This window comes from Macrobrachium nipponense, chromosome 33 (genome assembly GCF_015104395.2).
Source record: "Macrobrachium nipponense isolate FS-2020 chromosome 33, ASM1510439v2, whole genome shotgun sequence".
Taxonomy (NCBI): Eukaryota; Metazoa; Arthropoda; class Malacostraca; order Decapoda; family Palaemonidae; genus Macrobrachium; species Macrobrachium nipponense.
Window position 1 is genome coordinate 24883323 of NC_087219.1, and position 20915 is coordinate 24904237.

Genomic DNA, 20915 nt, shown 5'->3' on the forward strand with positions numbered 1-20915 from the left:
AATGTTTTTTTTTTTATCTAGGGGGCGGGAAAGAGAAATTTGAACGTGCCATTGTTGTTGCTAGATTAAGCGAGACCTAATGCAGCAAAGAGCTCGTTACCGAAGTCGTAATTCCGTACCGTCTTCTTCAAGGTCTTAGAAAAGGGAGGAATTGCGAGAGTTTTTCCTTGATGGCGCAATTTCCCTAAGTTAAATACTTCTCTATTGTGGCGCAAGTTCGAGGCGATATCGAGATGGGTTGCGTATGTAGCGTACATTTCATGATTGCGTGTGGAGCGCTTTTTTCCTTGGGTAACGGAGGAAATGCCTTATTCAGAGGACTCTGATTAGAAAAAGTAAAAGTTGGTCAGATGGTCTCATATTAAATGGAGGATCTTTAACAGTTGATAGCTATGCCTTTAGGATATCGAGGGATGGTGTGTGTGTGTATATATATATATTATATATATATATATATAGATATATATATATATATATATATATATGTGTGTATATATATATATATATCATATATATATATAGTGTGTGATATATATATATATATCATATATATATATATATATATGATATATGTAAATATATATAATATATATACATATATATATATATATATATATATATAAATTTATATATATATATATATATATATATATATATATATATATAAGGCAATTTGTCTGTTTGTCTTTTTTCTGTCTGTCTATTTGTATGTTTGCTTGCACGCCAAGACTATGAAAGCTAGGGCTACCAAATTTCTACCATAGACTCCTCTGCCACACTGGAAGGTTTAGTCAGAATCCGAAATCCGAGGGTCGTTTCTAAAGGGGCCCCATAGACGATACGACCGGCTGATCAGGTGCCGTTCTATATTCGGCATCCGCGTTGCCCATAGATGTTCGGATTCACTTCAGTTTGCCGAAACATGGTATAGAGTGAGGAAGTGGCCACTCAACTCAGTGATGACGCTGTAGACTGCGTTCTTGCAACAGAAACTGGAAGACCCAGAGAAAAAGGAGACCTAAATTGAACTATGGATAACGAAGTGAAATCAATTATCTCACGATCGTTTATTTAATGAATCGAAACTTTACCCTGGTGACTGGTTTAATTACCCGAGAATGGACCAGCAGACCTACATGGAATTAATACATACGGTCTTCCCTCTTACGGAAATCAATAAAAAAAAAAAAAACACACGTGTAAGACAACCAAAAACACTGTACGAGAGGTTGCTGAACAAATTTCGCTTACGCCACACAATTCGTTCCTTGGGGAAATATATAATCCCAGAGACATGTAAAGCAATTAATTACTCAAGTTATGCAACACGAGTTTACAAAGGCAAAAAGTAAACGATGTTGCATACCACGTGTATAATATTATATATATATATATATATATATATATATATATATATATATATATATATATATATATATATGTTTCACCCCTCCTTATTCCCTAAACTACACAAACTGGGAACTCTTACCTGTTGCCAACGGTGCCCTGTCTGCAACATGTCACGAGGCTTATTAAGACTGCGTAAATATAGAAAAATACTATTTATTTCCCAAAGCAATTGGTTATAACATAGAACAAAATGATTAACAAGTCATAATGGCATAAACACCCAAATCTACCCATAAAGAAACTAGTAAGATAACATTCTACCCTCCTGACTAAGGTTACACTCCCAAACCCAAAAGTCACTAAGTCTCGTATTAGTCAGGTTAGAGAATCCCGTTTCTAATCAACCATGGAATTGGACCCATCTGTAATAAAGATGATAGGCATAGAAACATATCCCCCACATCACTCTTTTCAAAGTATTCACGTAAAGAGAGTATTTCACACTACTCTCTCTTTTCAAAAGGTAACAGTTTTTTTAATTTTTTTATAGAATGTGTCCTACCTTTACGATGGGCGTTTTCTTCCGACACTCGGAGCAACCACTTGATCTATTATCGTTCGTCTCAAAGAATGCGTCTTCCACAAGTACCCTGAACTATATATATATATATATATATATATATATATATATATATATATATATATATATATATATATATATATATAGATATATATATATTAGTGTATATAACATATACATATATATGTATATTATATGTGTGTAGATATATATATATATATATATATATATATATATATATATATATATATATATATAGTGTATATATAAATATATATATATATATATATATATATATATATATATATATATATATATGTGTGTGTGTGTGTGTGTGTGTGTGTGTAGCACTATTGTTTAAATTACATTGTTATTTTCCATACATAAAGTAAAATCAAAGTTTATGACAATATATTCAATAATAATTCAGTGTTCCCTGTGTAAACTAAAAAGTTTGTGTACAAAAGAGTTGAATATTGTTCTCTTACTTGGCTACAGAACCATAGGTTTAAGCTTAGGCTTATTTTGCTTTAACGGATCATAGACCTACTGTATACAAGACTATATACCATTAGATTATGCAAGATACAATTTATATATATATATATATATATATATATATATATATATAGTACATTAATTTATGGCATCCTTTTGTAATTTTCGTACTAATTTATCATAAGCCTAACATTGCTTTCCAACGACGTTCAAATAACTCCTTATCTGGGACGTAGCTGACATGTTGCCGCTTCAGCGTCTCGTTGGAACTGAAGTAAATCTTCAGATCACGCCATAGATGTGGAGGCCTCCAGCCACCTGAACAAAATCGGATGCCCCGAACCAGGCAACGGCAGGTTCTGAGTTGGTCGGAGAGGCCGACGGACTCCGCCCACTTTTGGTCGGACGATCACCCCATAGACAGTGAGATTTACTTCCGGTTCAGATGACCAGATCCGGCGACCGTAACGTCTATGAGGCGCTTAAGGGGGTCCATAACCCCTCTTTTTTCATACCCTCTCATTTTTTACAACTTTTGGAGTTGACATCTTTGTAGAAGTGTTTCTTTAGGTTGGCTGCCTTTCGGAATTAGGGCCCAATAGGTCAGAGATGGACCTACTGCATTCAAATTTGGTACCCAGAGTTAACATAAGTGACTATGAACGCATTTAAATCAATATCAGAGTTCAACTATCGGCTGTTTTATCGAGGGCCGTTTAAGGGGGCCTCACGATGAAAATATTCCCCGAGCAACTTGTCGCAACATGTATGTGCATGCCGTCGGCCGGCGGTGCCTGACTGAGCCGGTCATTGACGCAGTAGTATTGGCTGGGGAAAGATGTACGTCCAGGTCATTTAGAAGTGAATGTGCGTTCGATAACACGTCCGATGGACAGGTTCAGCCACAATATAGTAATGACAAGGTAGTCCCGCTCTAGCGACGAGTTTGGGACTCATTTGCGCATGCGATTTTGTGACGTCACCCAAACCAGTCGAAGCGACAGTTTACTGATGTAAACATAATGATAATTGCCTTTGTTACACTTTTAAATGCAATTTAATAAATATCCCTCCATACATTTAAGCGGTAAATCCGATTTTGGACATATGGAATATTGTAGTTCATGTGAATGTGAAACTTTCAGAGACTGACAGGATCCTGGAGTTTGTCTTGTTTTTTTTTTCCCATGGTTTTTTAAAACTTCCCTGTCTCCTCCTTGGGCGCATTTGGGACCTCGTTATCAATTGTTTTAAAATTGATTTCCTTTGGTAAGTCGTCCGTTGGCGAAGCCTGCCTTTCAGTTCATGTATTTTGTTAAATTTATTTAGTTTAATTTTGTGAATAAATTGGGTTTCACAATTTTATTACAAGCATAAATCTCATTTCAAGAGTGCCAAGGCAATTATCCCTATGGTTACATCAGTTGACAGTCGCTTCGACCGGTTTAGGTGACGTCACAGATTATGGTCGGTTACATGAAAATACACCGGACCTGAGCATGGGACTACCTGTTGTTTCTATATTGTGTGTGCGAGTGTATATATATATATATATATATATATATTATATATATATATATATATATATATATATATATATGTATATATATATATATATATATATATATATATAATTATTATATATAAAATATATAAATTTCTGCATGTATGCAGATACATGCAATCACTACACTACTTTCCTTATTTCAAGTTTGACATTCGTTTTAATTTAAGGAAAAGCAGGCCTTATGCCAGCACGAAATCTTGCTCATAGAGTAACCTGTAACGGCAAAGGAAGGGCGATGCGATCTGACCTTATGTAAATATTACAAACGGACTAGAAAAAATATTTTGGTCTAAAGTATGCCAACATTGCATATTAACAAGTGACGCGTGTAAATGCACACGAACAAGCGACACTGGAAAATACTTCATAATTAATTGAGCGTTAGGTGGTCCAGTCTCTCTCTCTCTCTCTCTCTCTCTCTCTCTCTCTCGTGTGACTACGGAAGATGGGAGGTTATTTGTTTAAATCGAGCAGCATTTTTCCAATCAAATTTTGACCTTTTTGTAATATGAAATTACCGAAGAGTATGCACGCACACGATATATATAATATTTTTGTTGTCCCATTTTTTGCACGGTTAAAACAACAACACTGGCGCAATAAAATTCTGATGCATTAATGCAACAAGAACAGAGACAGTAACAACCACAGCAAAATCAAGACAACAATAATAACAATTATGCTACTCAGTATCAGGAATGTATTGAGCAGCATTGGCTCCCAGCAGAAGCAAAAATAGAATAAAACAGACTTCTTACCAAAATACCTCAGAAACAGCTCGAGCTTCCTTATACATGAAATGAATTTTGTAATCAGACAAGCAAGTGAATCATATGGGCTATTTGAACCAGACATGCTAGTGAAGCACATAGGCTATTTGAACCTGACATGCAAGTGAATCATATAGGCTATTTGAACCACACATGCAAGTGAAGCACATAGGCTATTTGAACCACACATGCAAGTGAAGCACATAGGCTATTTGAACCACACATGCGAAGCACATAGGCTATTTGAACTAGAAATGCAAGTGAAGCACATAGGCTATTAGAACCAGACATGCAAGTGAAGCACATAGGTTATTTGAACCAGACATGCATGTGAATCATGTAGGCTACTTGAACCAAACATGCAAGTGAAGCATATGGCTATTTGAACCAGACATGTAAGTGAATCATATAGGCTACTTGAACCAGACATGCAAGTGAAACACATAGGCTATTTGAACCAGACTTGCAAGTGAAGCACAGAGGCTATTTTAACCAGACATGCAAGTGAAGCATATAAGCTATTTGAGCCAGACATGCAAGTGAAGCACATAGGCTATTTGAACCACACATATAGCACCTCAGCGGCGTAGTTGGTATGGTATTAGTGTTCCACCTCGGTGGTCGTGGGTTCGATTCTCGGCCATTCCGTTGAGGATTGAGAGATGTGTATTTCTGGTGATAGAAGTTCACTCTCGACGTGGTTCGGAATTCACGTAAAGCCGTTGGTCCCGTTGCTGAATAACCACTGTTTCCATGCAACGTAAAAGCACCATACAAACAAACAAAACATAGGCTATTTGAACCAGACATGCAAGTGAAGCATATAGGCTATTTGAACCAGACATGCAAGTGAAGCATATAGGCTATTTGAACCAGACATGCAAGTGAAGCATGCAGGCTATTTGAAAGAGACATGCAAGTGAATCATATAGGCTATTTGAACCAGACATGCAAGTGAAGCACATAGGCTATTTGAACCAGACATGTAAGTGAATCATATAGGCTATTTGAACCACACATGTAAGTGAATCATATAGGCTATTTGAACCACACATGTAAGTGAATCATATAGTCTATTTGAACCACACATGTAAGTGAATCATAAAGACTATTGGAACCACACATGTAAGTGAATCATATAGGCTATTTGAACCACACATGTAAGTGAATCATATAGGCTATTTGAACCAGACATGCAAGTGAAGCATACAGGCTATTTGAACCACACATACAAGTGAATCTTATGGGCTATTTGAACCAGACGTGCTTCATGAACCACACATGAAAGTGAATCATATAGGCTATTTGAACAACACATGTAAGTGAATCATATAGGCTATTTGAACCACACATGCAAGTGAATCATATAGGCTATTTGAACTAGACGTGCAAGTGAAGCACATAGGCTATTTGAGCCAGACATGCAAGTGAAGCATATAGGCTATTTGAACCACACATGCAAGTGAAGCACATAGGCTATTTGAACCAGACATGCAAGTAAAGCATATAGGCTATTTGAACTAGACATGCAAGTGAAGTATAAAGGCTATTTGAAACTACAACTGATTGTAAGTCAAGCGAAAGAGCATTTGTACATTGCGCACCAAGACTATGCAACAAGATACCGCCCGAAGTGAAAATCAAACAAGAGGAAAGCAAATTTAAAAATGATGTAAAGACTCTCCTATTCTGCAGGAGCTACGATACTGACGAGAAAACCCTAAAAGACACTTATAAAATACAAGAAGAAACTTATTTTGAAAACGTACAAGGGCCCGCCAGAGATGAAATCTTTCCTGTGAAGGGCTGTACATAAAACCAAACGAAGTGAACAACACCACTGAAAATTTTCAGCAAAAGCATCAACCGCAATGTTGTGTATGCCTGCTTACACAGAACAACACATGAGAACCAACATATATGAGGGAAACAGTAACACGCTATCAATGAACCTGTTTATAAACAGAGGTAACGTTAAAACAAAAGCAAAATGAATAAACAACTTTAAAAATAGTAATAATAAAAATAATAATAACCCAAGTAATTGTAAATACAGTACCAGCAACTAAACAACAACTATAGTTATAGCATCACGGTCAACAGCAGTTATAATAATAACAACAAAGCTACAAAAACAACAATAAAATCAACAACAGTTGCACTAACAACAACAACACCAACAACTATGACCATTACAACAACAGTAACAGACAATCATAGCCATTACAACAACAGTAATAAAAAGAACAGCTAATAACATTTCAACAACAGCAGTGGAAATTATAATAACAACCAATGACAACAAAACCAAAATGACTTTTACAACAACCGGAACAACTGTTACAATAACCATAACATTAACAACAGAAACAACTCTAACAGCAACAACAAGACAACAATAACAGCAAATGTAAAAAACAACGTTAATAATCATTACAGCAACAACAATAATCACAGTAAAAACTAAACAACATTAATAACTAAATAACAACGACAACAACATTCATAATCATTACAGCAACAACAAAATTAATAACTAAAGAACAACGAAATGAATAATTATTAAACCAACAACAACATCAACAACTAAAGAAAAACGACGTGAATAATCAATGAAGCAACAACAACATTAACAACTACAGAACAACATGAATAAACATTAGAGCAACAACAACACAAATATCATTAATAACTATTACGGACAACTACAAAACGACAAAATAACCACAACCATAACAACCATCACAACATCAAATGCACAACATACCAACCAAGCCCACATCCACAATAGCATGGGATTCGAAAGCCGCTTTTAAATCTGTTACCGGGCGTACATCCTGCTAAGAGTAACCCCCCCCCCCTTCCCCCCCCCCCTCTTCTCCACCCCCCCCACCCCTTAGCAATCCGACCACCACCAGCCAGTAGATTATACGAATCCGAGACCGGAAATGAAAAAATAATACAGATACTATCATAATCTACTTTTTTATGGCTTGATACAAAAAAAAAATAGTTGGAGAGGGACTTAGTACAATCTACATTTTTCAATTTTATAAGATTACTCTACATAATATAAAAAAATTAAATATATATAAATCGTGTATAAATACATACACACAGACAATCACCCAACACAACTTCACTAAGGATACGTTAATGAGGACTGTTAGTCCTAGAAAGTTTATTATAATTTTTATTGAATAAATATCTCCGCTAAATACCATCCAGTTTTAATGAGGTCCTTTTCGTAGTAGTATCAATGCACTGAATAGCTGTGTGAGTGATAAAGTTATATATATATATATATATATATATATATATATATATATATATATATATATAGTGTGTGTGTGTGTGTGTGTGTGTGTTGTGTGTGCGTGTGTGTGTGTGTGCCTTACTCTGTTTTTACTTATTTTAGTTAGTCTTACTCTCTTTTTTGCATAGGTAGGTGTTTCGAAGATTTTAGTGAAGTCCTGTACTTGTAATTTGTTTGGCTTTGAAGGTGCTGTTGAATTTTAACTTTTAACCTTTTACTTTATTGAGAGCTTTTGCCATTACAATTTTGATATAAATTAAATCAAATTGAGTATTAATGTTCGCAATTTTATATATCTTTAGCCTTGAAAATGCGACTTGGAATTCATCGCGAAACGTCGGCATTGAAATAAACTGTAAAAAGATGAGGATGCCTTTCCCTGCTACTTCCTTCGTGATATATCTTCTTTGAGCTCCAGCTCCGGCCCTTATGTGTATGTATATGTATGTGTGTGTATATAATAATAATAATAATAATAATAAGTCCGTCTCAGTATCATCCCAAAGTAGAAAAACTGCAAAATAACTCTCCCATATTAAGTTTTCAATAATGACAAATTCTCCCAAGAACTGAACACCCATACCTCTCCCCCTTCCCCCCCCCCCCCCCCCCCCAAAACCAGTCTAATCTAAGGGGGAGACAGAAGTTCCCAACCTCCTGACTCCGCAACTCCGAGACTTCCCAGTGTCCAAACTTCCAGCAGTTCCAGGCAGCAGCTTCCAGCGAACTGTCAAACGCCGGAGAAGCCGCCCTCATAATAATCTGGCTAAGGGTTCGCGACGTAACAAGAAACATTAACAGACGCCAACAACCGTAACAACAACAACAGATTCTGTGGAGTTCTGAATTTGACCTACGGTTGATATTGAGAGGATTATGAGTCTTAGTAGAATTTAAAAAAGGAATAAAACAAAAACAAAATGTTTAGGAAGCAGAAAATGCAGTTCGAATTCTAGCCGAAGGTAGTGCTATAATTAGATTCACATCAGCCGTGCATTTGATGTCTAGGCCAGTCCCTTACGACGCTTCTGATTGGCTGTTGATAATGCAATCACAGGGATGGAAACTCTCAGTCTCTCTCGAGAGTTCACATAGGTAGGATGTCTGTTCCACCTCTCCTGAAAGACATAGCCAATCAGAGGCGTCGTAAGGGACTGGCCTAGACGTCAAATCCACGGTTGATGTGAATATACTGTAGTATGATGCACTTTATATGAGCGAAAACACCCGTATACCTTATGGCAAGGCTTCATCTAAACTTGATACCTTTTATATGAGGCTAAGGGTAGGTTATAATTATTGTTGGCAATATGTTGATGACAATGGCAACCCTTCTAGATTGTGCGGCGAGGCATTCTCTCACACTCTAGACCGTCTAGACTCTATAGAGCATTATATGCTGGAGTGTTTTGAACTTCTAGAATTTAGAGAAGGAACAATTACTAGTGTATCTGAAATGGTTTGTTTTCTTATGAATAACAATGTAACTGAAATGATAGTTCAAAAATTTTCGAAGTTGTTATTCCAAAACAACTTCGGAAATTTTTGAACTATCATTTCAGTTACATTGTTATTCATAAGAAAACAAATCATTTCAGATACGCTAGTTATTGTTCTTTCTCTAAATTCTAAATGTTTGGAATAAGTAGCTTATGTGTTGAATTGATCTTTGTCTTACTTGGAAGGGAATGCATAAGCATGCTTATGCATTCCATTTGATGTATTTTTATGTAGATAAACTATTTGAATTTTTTAATTTTAATGTGAGTTCTGAACTTGCCTGTTATTATTATTTTCATTATCAGAGGTGATATTAAAAATATTAATAGTAGTACTACTAATAGCATTTGTAGAAGTAGTAGTTGTTGTAGTGTAATATTAGCAAAAACCGTTATTTTTTTACTGAAAGGGACTTCTGAACGGATCGACGTGTCTACTATTATCATTATTATTTATTATTGTCAATTTTATTATCATTATTAGAGACGGCAGTAGTAGTAGTAATTTTGGTAGTACCGTAGTAGTATCAGTAGCAATATTATCAGTAATCTAAAAGTGAAAACCATTAGTTTTAAATCACTGCCGGTTTTATCGAGCTGTCTCCTTTGTGAAACTCTACCGTAATTATTATGTTTATTATTATTATTAGTAGTAGTAGTAGTAGTAGTAGTAGTAGTAGGAGTAGTAGTGATGGTGGTGAGAAAATATAAGGGTTTGAATTAAAGTTACCAAAGGTTTTATTGAGCTGACAGTCATTAAGTTAGATGAATGATTTTCCATAAGAATTTGTAACATAGCTGGTTAAATAAACTCTACGGGAATAACACGACACTTTTCAACGATCCACTACCTACCCCGTCCCCACCTAGGGCGGACAAACAGGTTTGCAGGAGGAGGATGGCTGTCTCCCTTACCCTTTCGTTCCCAACTTCCTACCCATGACGTAACCTTTAGTCTAAGAGGCCCATATTCATACATACATATACACACACACACACCCACACACACACACACACACACACACACACACATATATATATATATATATATATATATATATATATATATGTGTGTGTGTGTGTGTGTATGTATGTATTTATGTATGTATAATGTATGTATGAATGTATGTATGTATCAATGTACACACGCAAGCAAGAATAAATTGTTACCAAGAGCATAAAAAATGTATAAAGCATTCAAGACTTAATTAATTTCCTCATCGCAATCTGAAATTAAACATTTTTTTCGCTAAATGAACATGACTCCAGCAATGGCAGTTAATAAAACTACCCCGAAAAAACATTCTCAAGCCAACTTATAATTTAAAAAAATAATCACTATAACAGAAACTAATTAATATTTGAGAAAGCGAGCTGCCGCATTGATGAGAAGGGAGAAAGGTAATTATTAGATTATTCATTACGCTGTAATTAAAGTTCCCCCTCATCCGGGCCCCCCCCCATCCTCACCCCCCCCCCCCCCCCCACCCCCCCCCCCCCCCCCCCCCCTCCGACGCTTACTTTTCCGGTATTATTCTTTTAAGACTCGCTCTTATATTAGAACTCACTCTCAAACATATTCTTAGAATTGAAATTATTCTTCAGAAAATATTTACAAGAGAAACATCTCGCTAGGAAATGACTGGATAAGAAGCGCGGGTCTCTTATTATTATTATATTATTATGCTGTTAAAAAGGATGGCAGAATTAAGCGAGTTGATTTTATATATTGTTTTTTCTATTTTCTTTACAATTCGCTTCTCAGGCTCAGCGATGTTGTAAGCGAATTGTAAGGAAAATAGAAATTAGACAATATATAAAATCAACTCGCTTAATTCTGCCATCCTTTTTAACAGCATTTGCCTAAAAGAGGGTCTTCTCACCACCAAAATAATAATAATAATATTATTATTATTATTATTATTATTATTATTATTATTCATAAATCACACTATACGCCATACTCTCAATTCATATATATATATATATATATAATATATATATATATATTATATATATATATATATATATTATATATATATATCGAGCTACAATGTCCTTTAATATCTAATTCGCTCTACCTCGGAATTAATATATTTTCATATATGCTTACCGAAGGGGAATTTTTTCTCGATAATAGACTTTCCTGGACCGGGGCGCGAACCCATGGATCCTTTCAAATCCAGGAACGTCAGTGAAGCTTTTACCTACTACACCACTGCAAGAGGTGGTGTAGTAGGTAAAAGCTTCACTGACGTTCCTGGATTTGAAAGGATCCATGGGTTCGCGCCCGGTCCAGGCAAGTCTATTATCGAGAAAAAATTCCCCTTCGGTTAAGCATATATGAAAATATATTAATTCCGAGGTAGAGCGAATTAGATATTAAAGAACATTGTAGCTCGATATATGTATATGAATCACGGAAATGTGATATGACTTATATATATATATATATATATATATATATATATATATATATATATATATATCTCAAAAAGGGCGCGGTAATGAATTGTTAATCTCAGCTCTTTCCGGTTAGAGACAGGCCGCGTTCCTCGAAGAATGCTGAAATGAAAAACAGCCAGGAATGATGACCAATGCAATTTGAGGTCAACGACGCCTCGCAAATCACATGCTTGGGACATGTGGCACCCATGGTTGCTTGGGGCCCCGCAGGGCGTCTGCATGTGTTCGTAGCACATGATATATGGGCTTGATGATAGGTAATGGGAAGAAGAGAGGACACTCTTTGATTACTTGTGACAGTGTGCCGAACACACCTGGAAGAGGTGTTGAGAAGTGTTGCAAGATGTTGCAGACCCATCGAATAAGGTAATGTAAAACAGAACTTAGAAAAAGTTAACCTTTGAAGCGATAACAAATTCGTGAGAGAAAGAGAAGTGTGGTGCAGTACACATTCCTTTTGATTAGCTTTCATAAATGAAGTGGTGTAATAATTATGGTCTCTTTATTTCAGATGGGTTCAATGTCACCATATAGGAAAATGGATTCCGTAAAGACTTATTTGACTTATTAAAAATGGTGTGGTTAGTCAGACATAGAAAGATTACAGGGGATACTTACTTAAACCTGATTTGGGAGAGGAAAATGACAGTTTTACAGTTTTTTGGGTCAGAATTCATTCATTTAATTCCACTTTAATAAATTCATTTTGTTCCATTTTAATGTTAGCTAATTTGGGAAATAAGAAAGTATATTTTTGTATCTACGAGGGTTTATTAGCCTAGTCCTGCATTTCAGCTGTTGCCCAGGGAGTTTCAGCCACAGATCAAGGGTAGGTAGTTGCTTGATAGCAGTTTCTTTCATTTGTCTACAAGAGTATCATTTGGTCCTAAAAACTCATTTAAGATATATATATATATATATATATATATATATATATATATATATATATATATATATATATATATATATATATATATATATATATATCAACATATATATATATATATATATATATATATATATATAAGAATGTAAATGTGTGTATATACATACACACACACACACACACACACATATATATATATATATATATATATATATATATATATATATATATATATATATATAGCATATATACTTATGTTTATATGTAAATATATGTCTATGAATATATATATATATATATATATATATATAATATATATATATATATATATATATATATATAGTATATATATATATATATATATATATACACATAGATACACCGAACAACAAATGAGAACCGACATATATAAGAGAAACAGCAACACGCTATCAATGAACCTCTTTATACAACACAAGTAACGCAGTAACAAAAGCAAAAAGAATAAACAACATATAAATATAGTAAAAATAATAAAACTAATAACCCAAGTAATAGTAAATAAAGCACAGCAACTAAACATCAACTATAGTTATAGCATCACGGTCAACAACGGTTATAATATATAGATATAAATCTATGTATATATATATATATATATATATATATATATATAAATATATATATATATATATATATATATATAATGCATTATGCGTGTGTGTGTGTACGCATTTGGCTACAAATATCTAATTCGCTCCACCTCGGGAGTAATATATTTTCATATATTTTAGCCTTAGTCTGTGGGATAGATTAATTATTAAACCTATACCTTCTCCTTTCAGAAAACAAGCCTTAGACGCGTCCCCACTCCGGGATCGATCTCGGGACTTCCAAGTAAATAAACGAATAAAATTTAATGATATGCACCTTTTAAATGGCATTCATAATTCACCGCTAGCAGTGAAAAGGAAAATGTCGATAAGTGGCAACAAACAAACAAGCAAACAAGGAAATTGAAAGCTATTTTCAAGTGCACAAGGCTCTTTTGTACAGAATCTAATTCTATAATGCTGTGTCGAGTAATTGTATGCGGAAGGTAAACAAGCTACACTTTTTTCATATTCATTTCATAAACAAGAATTTTCAAAAGTCGGTATGACTTTCATTCTCTCTCTCTCTCTCTCTCTCTCTCTCTCTCTCTCTGCGATATGGTACCCACACTACCAAAAGGATATTGTACAAACACAGTGTAAAAAGGTCTTTACAGTTGGAATAGAAGAAGTTAAGGACCTTGACTACTGGGAAAGACTACAATTTTAAAAATTATGTAGTCTAGAAAGGAGAAGAGAACGCTACATGATAATTCAGGCATGGAAACAGATAGAAGGAATTACCGAAAACATCATGGAGCTAAAAATATCAGAAAGAGCAAGCAGAGGTAGATTAATAGTGCCCAAAACTATACCAGGAAAACTAAGGAAAGCACAAGGGACATTAATCCACTACGCACCAGCATCGACAATGCAACGTCTATTCAATGTGTTGCCAGCTCATCTGAGCAACATATCAGGAGTGAGCGTAGATGTGTTTAAGAATAAGCTCGACAAATATCTAAGCTGTATCCCAGACCATCCGAGATTGGAAGATGCAAAATATACCGGAAGATGCATTAGCAATTCTCTGGTAGACATTAAAGGTGCCTCACACTGGGGGACCTGGGGCAACCCGAACGAGCTGTAAGGTCTGTAAGGTAAGGTCTCTCTCTCTCTCTCTCTCTCTCTCTCTCTCTCTCTCCCCGTATGTCTTTCACTATCTCTTCTACTTCTAGTCGTTTCTCTCTAAATATAATGCTTAAACAAAAGAAACAAACATAATAATAATAATAATAATAATACAATAGCTGTTTCAACGGCATTTAATTTATATAGAATCTTCTCAAGAATTGAGAAGATTCTATATAAATTAAATGCCGTTGAAACAGCTATTGTATTCAATGCTACTGCCCTCAGAGAAGGCCTCCTTCCTAATAATAATAATAATAATAATAATAATAATAATAATAATAAGCCCATGCGGAGTAATGATAATAGTAAACATTTCATTAAATAATTAAAATAAATTACAATAACATTATGACGCCAAATAATTATACTAATAAAAGCCCAGGCGTAGAAATAATAATAATAATAATAATAATAATAATAATAATAATAATAATAATAATAATAATAATAATAACAACAACAACAACAACAAAACACCAGTTTCAACTTCATATAATTCTTATTCCCTTCGTCTGTTTGTCTGCATCTCTGTCAGTCTTTCCTTGTGTGTGTGTGTGTGTGTGTGTGGGAACTCATTGCAGCGAACATAAATCGCTGGGGTTGAATTCATGAAGCTTTTTGCGTTCGCTTTGCATCATAAATCTGTCGATGGATTTTTCTTTTTCCCCGCAAGGTTCACCCACTCAAGTTATTCCAGAACGTTTCGGAAATGTTATCATCAGACAGGTGCCAAAGATTGTTACACACACACACACACACACAGACATATATATATATATATATATATATATATATATATATATATATATATATATATATATATATATACCTATATATTTCAATACCAGCTTCTGCATTTGAAACCGCTCTCATTATATATATATATATATATATATATATATATATATATATATATATATATATATATATATATATAACACCCACTCTGTATATACCACTCACCATTTCTCCACTGGTGTTATTCGTCGAATAACGCAATAACATAACTCAGAGATCACCTGAAGAGGCAAAGGCCATTTGCATAAAAAAAAAGTTGTACGTTATTCAGATCACAATTTCGGCTTCAGTAAGAGCGAAAAATAATAATTTATTTTGCTGTCAATCTGTCATATGTTCTGAATATCTCTCATTCATTTAAATTCCTTATAAGGAGAGAGAGAGAGAGGAGAGAGAGAGAGAGAGAGATGTATGAGGCCGGAATGGAAAGTTTCTCTCTTTCTCTCTCTCTCTGTGATTAGGATTTTCTTTATCATTCTTTACCTGTCACAGCTGCATTTTTCCATCTATTCTTTCTCTCAAAAGTTTAAGAAATGATTTAAGGAAAATAGGAGAGTGGTCAAATAGATGGCAAATGCCTTTTAGCTTGGATAGGTGTGAAGTGTTACAAAAGGGAACAAACAACTCTCATGCCAGCTACATGCTGCTTGGGAATGGCATATATATAGTGCAGAACAAGAAGAGAACCTTGGAGTTATTATTACCAAAGACTTACAATCAACAAAAGGTGCATAAAAGCTAAAAAGAAGGCACAGAAACTAGTGGGATACATAAAGAGGCAGTTCAAATACAGAAACAAGGAAACGGTGCTGCAGCTCTACACATCAATAGTTAGACCTCATCTTGGATATGCAGAACAGTTTTGGTAATAAGAAACGACATAAATAGACTACTGCGCATTTCAGGATAGTGTCTAACTGATTTTCGTTTGATTGTTTGTATTGTTTGAATGTGTTTTTACGTTGCATGGAACCAGTGGTTATTCAGCAACGGGACCAACGGCTTTACGTGACTTCCGAACCACGTCGAGAGTGAACTTCTATCACCAGAAATACACATCTCTAACTCCCCAATGGAATGCTCGAGAATCGAATTCGCGGCCGCAGAAGTGGCAGGCCAAGACTATACCGATAACGCCACTGAGGCGCTCTAACTGATTTTCGTCGATAAAGTGTTACCAAACCATCGGATATCGATCGTATTTTGGAAATAGCCATTTGAAGCCACAGCCTAAATGACAAAAATATGCAGTGATGGCTTATGAGGATAATTATGGGAAACTTGCTAAATTTAGTAAGAACCCAGAGAGAGGCTAGTCGTGACGTAACTATGATATCAGACGTAACAGCCGGGTTCCCAAATATCTGGGCCTCTTGTACTACAATAAGTATTAAAGGAAAGGATATTGGTGATACCACGGGTAATGAATAAGAATTTGGTAAACATACATATGAAAATATTATAGGAAAGGAATTTGGCAAGTATATGTTTGTTTATTTGTATGGTGTTTTTACGTTGCATGGAACCAGTGGTTATTCAGCAACGGGACCAACGGCTTTAGTGACTTCCGAAAACGTCGAGAATGAACTTCTCTCAGCAGAAATACACATCCCTCACATCTCAATGAAATGCCCGATAATCGAACTCGCGGCCACCGATGTGATCGCCAACACCATACCGACCACGCCATTGAGGCGCTAAATATACGTATGTTAATAATACAATTTTCATTGTACAATGTAACGTAGACTCTAGGAATACATGCCAATTATAACGCGAGGGAAGCCGATCACTCATAGGTCAAAGAAATGTTACACGTGACGGCTGTTTCACCTATGGCAAGCCTAGCAAATTGTCTTCGTGACTGTACGACTGCTTTCGTGTTGCGTGTTTTTGCAGTAAGCAACCAAGAAGAGAATCGTTGGCGTCAGATACTAAATATTAACAGGCAAGTGGCGATGCACAAGTACCAAACGATTTAGACGAGAGGACAAAGGTGACCTGACGAGTATGAAAAAAGAGATATGCAAATGTTTTGTGAATATCAAGGCCTTTCTAACTTTTCAGACCAAGAATAAACAATGGCCGATTTTTGGTTGACTGATAAACTATCTCGCTGACTAGCTACAAAGAGCATTTCTAACAATTTACCTATTCTACTGCCCTCCTTATATAAATACACGTATACATATATACCCACGCCCCTTCACACACGCATATATGTATATTTTGAATATATATATAGACATATATATATATATATATATTAATATTATATTATATATATATATATATATATACATATATATATACATAATAGACAGTATATATATTTATATATATATATATATTATTATAGATATGCGTGTGTGCTGTATATATTTCATTTATGTATTATGTGTACTGTGTGCATCTATGCACCATATCTGTATATATACATGCATATGGCACATGTATTTACACATTCTATCATCCATCTCTTCCTTGATGTCCAAGTATGAATAATAACAATAATGATGATTATAACATTAATAATAACAAGAATAGTCATAATAACTATGGTGAATATTAATGTGATTATTTCATTACGGCTAATAATACCATCATTATAAATACTTTAAATTGCCGTATGCATAGGTAAAACTAACTATGATATATAATGCTTTTTTATTCATCGGCTAAATATTGGATACTGGTCTTTATCCACACAGGCCCTACGACCGTGCGGCAAATTTCGTGGGTATCATAACGATACTTTACTTATCCTTGAAACTCCAGGGTAACAATGGTTTTCATAGTGTGTGGAAGACTTGGTGCATATTTTAAGTTACAGGAAACGTGAATTACGCCATGGAACTCTATTAGACAATTAACATTCTCATTTGATGCCTATTCCTTTATTGAACTCTACTTACGTGTTTGAGCGTGTGAAACAGTATAAGAATTCCATTCACTATTATTACTACAACTACCAACATCAGAGTATTCATTCATAAAGTATCAGTGAGTGGGAGGGACTTCAGTAATGACATTTTACTAGCCTCTATCTACGAGGCTGATAGACTGAGCTAAGTTTCCTTTTAAATGTCTTTGATTTACTGTGATAAGTGCCTTAATATCAATAGTAGATACCACTGCATATTTTTTCCAATTAGGCTGTGGCTTCAAATACCTATTTCTAAAAATTTAATACGATCTATATTCGATGCTTTGGTTAGATTTTATCGACGAAAATCAATTAGATACGGCCCTAAAATGCAGAGTAAAATGTGTACAGGCAAGAGCCACAAAGTTAATTCCATCCATTAGGCAAATACGTTACCAAAGACGACTGGAGAGTCTGAACATGTATGGCTTAGAAACACGACCATTACTAGGACAACTATTCAAAATAGTGAAAGGCATAACAAAAGTAGACAGTAACCTACTTACATTCAACGAAAACCAGACAAGAAATAATGGATGGAAACTAGAACTGAAGAGTTGCAACACATCTCATTGCGGGAACATCTTTACATACAAGATATGTGACACATGGAATAAATTGCCACAGAAGCTGTAAAAAAAAAAAAAAAAAAACAAAAAAAAAAAAAAAAAAAAACAGTGAGGAATAGTTTAAAAGAAAGCGAGACAAGATCATCAGGACACTGTGAATGCATTGTAAAGCCTGCTTCTAGAAATAATGAGTTTTTGGGACATCCTAATCATTGTAACTCCTTGTAACTCACTTTCAGTCGTACTCTAATTATTCTATTTCAATGTTGTCCCTTTCCTTTATTTCTCTCTCTCTCTCTCTCTCTCTCTCTCTCTTTTAATGTTCACTTCTTAGAAGAATTTAAACAAGAATTACCTGATTAAACGAATAATTATTTCGCTTTGTCTCAGCGTATAATTATTTGCTGTTATAAGGTTCACTTTCTCTCTCTCTCTCTCTCTCCGTCAATACTTTCTTTGTCTACGCGATTTGATGCGTTTTATCTCTCTCTCCAACTCACTACATATTTGCTGCAATAGAACTCTCTCTCTCAAGATATTTATTAGATATTAAAAAACTATCCTTTGCCTAGACTTATTTGGCGTAATGGGGTAAATATGTTTATGAACGCATCTTTTGATAGGTTGAATACAAAAATAAAAAGAATACTTTTTGGGGGCAATGGAATAACTCGTGTTATATATATATATATATATATATATATATATATATATATATATATATATATATATATATAATATATATATATATATATGTATATAATTCTAATAAAATATTTCAGGATGAGGTTGCCGCCCCCGCCCCCCATGGCGCTTTCTACTCTAGCAACAACCAACCACAGTCGACTATCCACCAGATGTATCCTTCATTGTTCGGGTTACCAGAAGCACAATAGATTTCCCACAAAACCGCCCAAAATACTTTCCCCCGTGGGATCGATCCCAGCTCTTTCGTTGGTGAGTCGATAATTGTAACACTTTTTTCTGAGAAGGAAATACAACGCAGGATGTAGTACCTCCAAGAGGGGATACATTTCCGGGAGGGATACAGTGTTTTGATGTGTACAGATGCCAAGGTAAAAAGGGATACAAATATACACAATGGGATACATTTCTTAACAAGGGGATGCATTTGCTCGAGGGAATACAACTGTTATATGGATACATTTGTGGGAAAATTATACAACCAGGGGATACATTTGTTTGTGGGAAAATGATACAAATATGCAACCAGGGGATACATTTGTTTGAAAGGATGCAACTGTCAGTGTGAATAAATATATAAGAAATCTGAGGTATGCAACTGATAAGTTACTACCATACCACTGTTAGAATGGGATACAAATAGGCAGCAAGGGGTTACAATTCTTTACAGGGGATACAACTGGGCGCATGAATACATTTGCAAGAAATCAGGTATACAACTGCTAAGTTACTACCACTGTTAGAAAGGTATACAAATGTGCAGCAAGGGAATACGATTCTTTACAATACTTTACAATACAAGGGGGATACATCTGCTCGAGGGGATACAACGGTCAGTATATTGATACATTTGTAAGAAATCGGAGATACACTGCTACTATTAGAAAGGAATACAAATATGCAGCCAGGGGATACAATTCTTTACAAGGGGGATACAACTGTCATTATGATTACTCTTGTAAGAGAAGAGGGGATGCACTTGTTACAAAGGAAACTCATTAGAAAATACTGCCTGCCAACATGGATACAACCTTTACGAGGAAGATACAATTGTCACTACGGATACTCTTGTAAGGAAAGATGAAACCGAAAGAGTGGATACAAATTCCTACAATGCAAAAAAAAAGGTGAAACACAGTCAGAAGCGGATATATATATATATATATATATATATATATATATATATATATATATATATATATATATAAAACTGGTTACC

The 20915-nt window shown here is 34.9% G+C and overlaps 1 protein-coding gene across 1 annotated transcript in view; it reads right to left on the bottom strand.

Moving 5' to 3' along the window:
* Nucleotides 1–20915, bottom strand: part of LOC135203025 (thioester-containing protein 1 allele R1-like) — a 405497-nt gene that overhangs the window by 319558 nt on the left and 65024 nt on the right. The gene's annotated exons all lie outside the window — the stretch shown is intronic.